General features: G+C 38.0%; 1 pseudogene; it reads left to right on the top strand.

Moving 5' to 3' along the window:
* The first annotated feature begins 6,231 nt into the window (after window positions 1-6,231).
* LOC114504174 lies at window positions 6,232-6,688 on the top strand (annotated as a pseudogene).
* The last annotated feature ends 945 nt before the right edge of the window (window positions 6,689-7,633 follow it).

Here is a 7,633-nt window from a genome sequence, read left to right on the forward strand (position 1 = left end):
GGGAGTGTAATTGTCTAGATTTTAGGCATAAAGCTTTGCAATAAAATTTTGCATTAAAAAAAAAGATTTATTTGAAGTCTCCTGAGATCTGCCACCAACATTGTGGAAACAACATCAGTTTTCTTTTCCTTTGGCCTAAAAAATACATTTCGTTGGCTTCTTGACAGGCAATTAGATTCAGAAAAATTAGAGTTACTTTTGCAAACAAATTTTAAATAATATTTAGAAATCCTCTCTGGAAAATCATTTAAGAAACAGAATTTAATCTCCCTTGAAGTACAGGGAATAGTGATTTCTGTACCCTAAGTGTTTAATTCCCTCCCACTTTCTTCCTCCTTCTCTTTCCCAGTTCTCCATCCCGCCCTCTTATTTGAGAACTGTAATTACACAGGGAGAAAACAATGTTAATAATCTGTAAAATAACCTGTTAAACTCCGTTAATTAGCAAAATGGTATTCGATCTCTTTCCATATAACTTGGGTTTTACAATCTATTTTTATTTGTTATTTATTTTTATAGCAAAATTATAATGTCAAGGGGCTAAGAAAGATCTAGGAACATTTTTAAGAATGAGTTTTAAGGAATGGTGTTTTTTTTTCTCCTTAAGCACCTTTACTCCCAAAACAGAAAAGTTTTCGATTCTGAACTTTTTAACGATAAATAAAATATTGAAGATAAGGCCTTCGAGGATTGAACACCTTATTGAAAACCGTACCACCGCCAGCTCCACAGTAGTCTCAGGAGTATGCACCAAAGGATGTCACAGCAGGTAGCCTGGAGGTTCAGATGGTGACACATCTCTATAACCTAAGCAAATTAATGTATTGCTTTTTATTTTTTAAATTTATATTTTTTTATTTGTAAACGTAATACATACACATATATTTTTTAAAATGACATAGTACATGTGAAAGAGCTGTGAAGTGCCTTTGTATAATAAACACATTAAGCAGCCTGTCCGTTTCACTTTTCTCTTTGAGATACGTGTCCGACAGCCCCCTTTCCTCCCGCTCCGGTCCGGGCATGCGCAGCCCACTGCACGGCTGTCACAGCGGGACACCCCTCACTGTCATCCCAGGAACTCCTGTCACCTCCACGATTCTCTGTCGTTGCTCCTCTTTGCCAGGTCGTACCACTCTCTCTTTCTTGATTTACTTCCTTCTTTTGGCGGGATTCATTTCCAGAAGCTTCCTTAGAAAGGAAACATGGAAAGTTAATATATTTTTAAACTGGCTTGTGAAAAAAAAAATGACCTTATTGGAACCATCCTTGGAAAAAAGTAAGTTGATGACTTTTGAATTTATCACTGGAAATAATTCTTACTCAGAATGTTGGAGTCACTTCTCATTGTTTCTTAGATTTAGGGGTGCTGTTGAGAAAAAAATCCAATGCCATTCTGAATTTTGATCCTTTATATATGACTTGATTTTATTTTCTTTCTAGACAATTTAAGGAACTTCTCTTTACTCAGTTTCAAAAGGATATGCTTTGTTTGAAGTCTGTTTCCCATTAGTAGATACTTTCAATCCGGTACTTCATATTCTTCCATTCTGAGAAATTTTCTTGCTTTTCTACTCATTTTTTAAAAATTTCCTCACCTCTAGAAACTGGGAAAGGCAAGGAAATGGATTCTCCCCTAGACACTCCAGAAGGACCACACAGCCCTACTGACACAAATTGGACTTCTTGCTCTCCAGAACAGTAGGACGATACATTTATGTTGTTTTAAGCCATCAAATTTGTAGTAATTTGTTACAGCAGCAATCGGAAACTAATACATAGGCTTAATTTTATAAAGTTAAAAAAACATACACAACCCAGTAGGTAATTTTTTAAAAAATAGAAAAGAAAAACTGTTTCATCTACCTACTACTACTTCTTACTTGATTGGGGGGATAGATGCTTGGTGGAGATGAGAAACCAAACATGAAAAGAGATAATAGGCTGGCCAAAATGAACTGATCCTTGGGAAAAGAGCATTCTCGATTTCAAAGGTCATTGAGAATAGTTCTTAGATTACCATATCTGCAACTTACTGACCCTGGTAATGAACCATGAGCTGCAGATACAATTTCAGGCAGAGGTTCCCCGAGACCTGAATATCATTTCAAGGAGTTCATTGAGGTAAAAAAATTATTTTTAAAGATTTTATTTTTATTTATTTTTTTTTAGAGAGGGAGGGGACAGAGATAGAGAGAGAGAGAGAAACAGCAATGTGCGGTTGCTGGGGGTCATGGCCTACAACCCAGGCATGTGCCCTGACTGGGAATTGAACCTGCGACACTTTGGTTCACAGCCCGCTCAATCCACTGAGCTACGCCAGCCAGGGTGGTAAAAAAAATTTTTTTAAATAAGAACATCTACACATTCACTTGTGTATTTGCTCATTGTCTATCCCAGCCTTCCAGATGGGATGCAATGTTTGCTTCCTGCCATACCTCTCGTACCTGACACGTAGTGGACCCACAGTATGTGTTAAATAATGAATGATGACCATGTTTTCTGAACTAGAAATCAGAACCTGTTGTGCTGAAGGCCTGAAGTGAGACACGATAATAGCAGTGTGTCCAGGAACATGAGGCTGACCCCAGAGACTAGTGACAGGGAAGCCGGCTCCTCCCCACTCCCAGAGGTCTGTGGGTTAGACAGTTCAACGCTAGCTCTCTGTTAGCACTTCTTTGCTGACTCTTCTGCCACTGCAGTCCATATTGGCTCATCTGCACCACTGGCAGTTTTGTTTTTTTCTCCCTTTGTTTTGTTTTTGTTAAAGTATATTTTATACACAATATTATATTAGTTTCAGGTGTACAACGTAATGATTCAGCATTCGTATACCTTATGATGTGGTCACCGTAAGTCTAGTAACCATCTGTCAAAATGTAGAGTTAGTACCATATTACTGGCTGTATTCTCTATAGTGTACAGTATGTCATTGTGACTTGTTTATTTTATAACTAGAAGTTTGTAACTCTTATTCCCCTTCACTTTTTTCATCCATTCCCCTGCCTCCTCCCCCAAGGCAACCATCAGTTTGTTCTCTGTATTTATAAGTCTGTTTCTAGCTCCATCCATGTTGTTGCAAATGGCAAGATTTCATTTTTTATAACTGAGTAATATTCTACTATATACATGTATATCACATATATATATGTGATATATATTATATGCTTCTCTCCCTGTGAGAACAGTTGTCCATGCTGAAGCTGCATTCTCAATGCTCTATGTCAGGAATCAGCACCTGAGGCCCGCAAGCCAAACCCAGCCCACCATTTCTTTTTTTAAATAAAGTTTTATTGGAACACAGCCATGCTAATTTGTTTATACACTGTGTGTGGCTGTTTTCAGTTTTCAGTTTCAAAGCTGAGTAATTGTGATAGAGGTCATATGGCCTGTGAAACCTGAAATATTGACTAACAGGTATTTTAAAGAAAACATTTGGCAGCCTTTGCTCTATGCTTCTGTATGAGAAGAGGGTTTTGACCCCGATTCCACTGGAATAGACTCTTCCTATTTGGAGTGAAATTGAAAACTAGTCGCCTATTTATACAGCACAAAGGCATCTCCTGTGTAATAGTACCACAAACCATTGCCTAACCCCATTAGTGTCTTGGGATATTATTGTTTATTCACATAATGCACAATAACATACAGATTGAAACATTTTTTGAAATGTTTGCACACATTAGTTCTTTACTGAAGAGGCAATTCAGACCCATTTACATATGCAAAGGGTAGGATGATGAAATACAGAATGACCCCATCACCTTTCAAATATTTTCCCTCTGATATCCATCATGTTGAACTTTAAGGTCATGGTGTAGGAAATCTTGGGGGTTGCCATTAAAACTACTATAACGAATATTTTGTGCATGCAATTATCTGCTATATCTGCAATATGTAAAATCTGCCATTTAATTTCTGTTATGAAGCATATACATCTTTAAAAATATGGCAAGAGTGTTGAATAATGAAAATGGTAGACATTTGTGATTTTAAAACACTTTTTAGAAAAGTGTGATACACATGCAGAAAAACACACACATCTTAAGTACACAGAACACACAGATAATTCGCAGTCAGAGCTCAAAACCGAGTATTACCAGCACCAGTTAAACCACGACCCCCCTTCAGCCTCTGCTAAGGCTAACCAGGGTCCTGATTTCTAACTGCACGGACAGGTTTTGCCCATTCTTATACTGTAGATAGACAGAATCCTATACAATGTTTGCTTTTGTGTCTGGATTCCTTTATTGGACTTTTTTGTGCGAAACTGAACTGTGTTCTTGTTCATTCTCTTTGCTTCACAGAATTCCGTAGTGGAAGCATACCACTTAAGCTCATTCACTCTGCAGATAGATCTTCAGATAGCTCTGGTTGGTGTATGAAAGGGGAGAAGATTACAATAATTCTAAGGTGGCATACAAAGAGAAGATATTATCAGATAAAATGGACATTTCAAGTTGCCTGGTTAACCATGAATGTGTATAAAGAAGCATCTATTTTACTTCCATTGTAGGTGAAACATTTCATTGATTTGCAGAACTTCTGATCAAATATTTTTAGTGATACTAGGGTTCAAACTATTCTCTCCACAATAGCTATTCTTAATAACTTCAACGAGAACTCTATTCACAAAGTTGCTATAACTAGTCCCTCTACAAATTCTTTTATAATAATTGGAGCATTTTGTAATAATTCATTTTTAAACCAATGCATAATGACATTGAATCAATAGAACAAAGGATCTAAATCCTCTCTCTTCTCTAGAACTCCCTATATCTCAATCACTGAATCTATAGAAAATTTGTTTACTCCCCTCAAAATTATTTATAGATTGCCCAACACTTGCATTTTTAAATGCGAAAGTATAGAACACCATTATTTTATCATTTAAAAAACACCCAGTTAATTCTGCAGCATAAAGAACCGTTGGAGCATTGAATCCAGATTCTCAGAATGCACAGGGTCTGAGCATGTGTCTCTGCCTGGCAGAAGGTGGCACTAGAGCTATGCTTGCAAACCCCCTGCTCCAGGTCTAGAGTTTAATTAGCCAGGCTTCAAACAGCCTGCCAGAACGGGAACCATGATATATACAAATCAGTCTGTAGACTTCAAACATATTTCCCAGAATCAAGGCCATGTCAATCAAACTTCTCAGAATCCTCCTCCAAAAACAGGTGGCAAAATACTCATTTTACAAATATTTATTGATCCCCTTCATAGTATGTACAAAGCAGCCTATGTGTATACATGTTGGTATGCATGTATGCATGTAGGCATGCATGTAAGGATATATGCCCAGGGTCTGGCAGGAGTAACGCCTGCTTGAGTGTGGTTGGTAGGGTACATGACTGTCTCTCACAAGATGGACAGCAATTTGAACATTTCACCTAAAATGTCATATGGTGTGCTTCAGTGTGATATTGTTGTTACAGAATTTCTTGCTTATGATTTTGTAACAAAAGATTTTATAATAAAAAGGGGGCATATTTGTGCCAGACCCTGGATATCTGTGAACAATATAGATATTGAAACTTACTTTCTAATGGAGAAACAGACATCAAATAAGCCCTAGACAGTTGCCTACTAAATGACAGTCATCACAGACATTATAAAACAGATGTGTACAGCGTTATGACAGCATATGAAGAGACAACCTGACCCAGGTGTGGGGCAGGGTAAGGCTAAGAAGTCTTCCTCAAGCCCTTCCTGAACACGCTTATTCTTCATTCCTAAAATGTCATTCTCTCTAGACCCTAATTTTTGTTTCTACTCTTAAATACCAATCAATAATTAACTACATTATTGCAGTTCTGTACCATATTCCATTAGCTCATCCAACACTATGCAATTTCCCTTGGTTTTGTAATGTTAGTTTCTTTCGAGCATTTAACAGAGCAGTTCTCACCTGGCAATGATGTGGAGGGTGCTCCTGGCATTCATGAGTGATGCCCAGTACCCTCATTCATTGTCCTTGGCACCGCACCAGGGTGGAACCATCACACACAAGAAAACCTTACTCCTCATCCCTCATATGACCCACTGGTCATTCATGAATGTGAAAAACCTGCTTATAATTATCTCCTGTTTTGCATGTAAACACAAAGTCTTTTGCATGGTTTTATGTAAACAGAGTTTTTCAGGACTTCAACATGAGTGTAATCAAGTCAAAGCATTTACATATTGAAATACAGATTATTTCATTAAGAGTTAACTCTCCTCGAGAGTTTCAGTTTCATCCCATTGTCGGAGAACGCCAGGCCTGTGGGGCACCTGGAGTGGGGAATCTTGAGGTTTCCGATCAGGATGGCTAAAATGAGTCTGCAGAAGCAAACCCCCAGTGACTTCTTAAAGCAAATCATCGGGCGGCCTGTGTGTGATGAAATTGAATTCTGGAGTGGATTATTGAGGGGTCCTGGCTTGCCTGGATGGCTACATGAACATAGCCTTGGAGCAGACGGAAGAGTACGTAAATGGACAACTTCAGAATAAGTGTGGGGATGTGTGTATCCGAGGAAACAATGTGTTATACACAAGTGCACAGAAGAGAAAGATGTGATGGCGTCCAGAGTACAGTTCTTTTCATACTTGGATATTTTTATGAGATCTTTTCCTTTTTTAAATATAATTTGTCATATTTCATAAAAGTTGGTGATTTTTCACTGGCCTATAAGTAAATGCATAAAATTGAGGACGTCATTGTAAAGAATTATTTCATATTTAAGTTTCAGTCATTTTCTGTTACCTCTCTGTCAGTGTGCAAAAAATAAAAAAAAAATTTAAAAAGTTACTCTCCTCAAAATTCTCCTTTCTGTTAATGCCAGGAAATTTTTTTATTATGTGTGTAAGGACTTACATCATCTGTGAATTTCATTTCAAGTTAATAAAGAAGACATATGTGCTATTTGTTTTTAAAAGAGATCATTGGCCCTGGCTAGTGTGGCTCAGTGGATTGAGTGCCGGCCTGTGAACCAAAGAGTCACTGGTTCGATTCCCAGACTGGGCACATGCCTGGGTTGTGGACCAGGTCCCTGGTGGCGGGTATATGAGAGGCAGCCACACGTTAATGTTTCTCTCCCTCTCTTTCTCTCTCCCTTCCCCTCTCTAAAAATAAATAAATAAAATCTTTAAAAGTAAATACATATAAGACGTCATTGGTTTTGATGAGGGGAGAACCAGTGCAGCAATGACTAGTAGGAAACCAGAAGCTGGCCAGGTCTGGGTTAAGCACCTACCCTGCCCCGCCCCCACTCTGGCTGCCCTCAATGCTGTCCGTGTGTCCTTGGGAAAGTTCTTAAACATTTATCACTCCAGAGTCTTTATATACCTAAGGGCACACCAATAGCACCTATCTCGCAGCAGTCCTGTTGTTCCTACGAGGATTAACTGAGATGATGTTCAGAAAATGTGGAGCACAACACCAAGCACATCATAAAAATTCATTAAATGTTATTTTATTATTTTAGTCGTCTAAGCAGCAACCGGCAATACTTTAGAGCTTAGTTTCCTAGTCAATCTGAAATATACTCGCGTCTGTGCTCTGAATGTTAAACTCTCTGTATTCTGATTAAGAGTCCATATGGTACGTGCACTTTTTTTAAAAAAAGTTTTTAATTATTGTTGTTTTAGGTTT

Source organism: Phyllostomus discolor, chromosome 8 (assembly GCF_004126475.2).
Source record: "Phyllostomus discolor isolate MPI-MPIP mPhyDis1 chromosome 8, mPhyDis1.pri.v3, whole genome shotgun sequence".
Lineage (NCBI taxonomy): Eukaryota > Metazoa > Chordata > Mammalia > Chiroptera > Phyllostomidae > Phyllostomus > Phyllostomus discolor.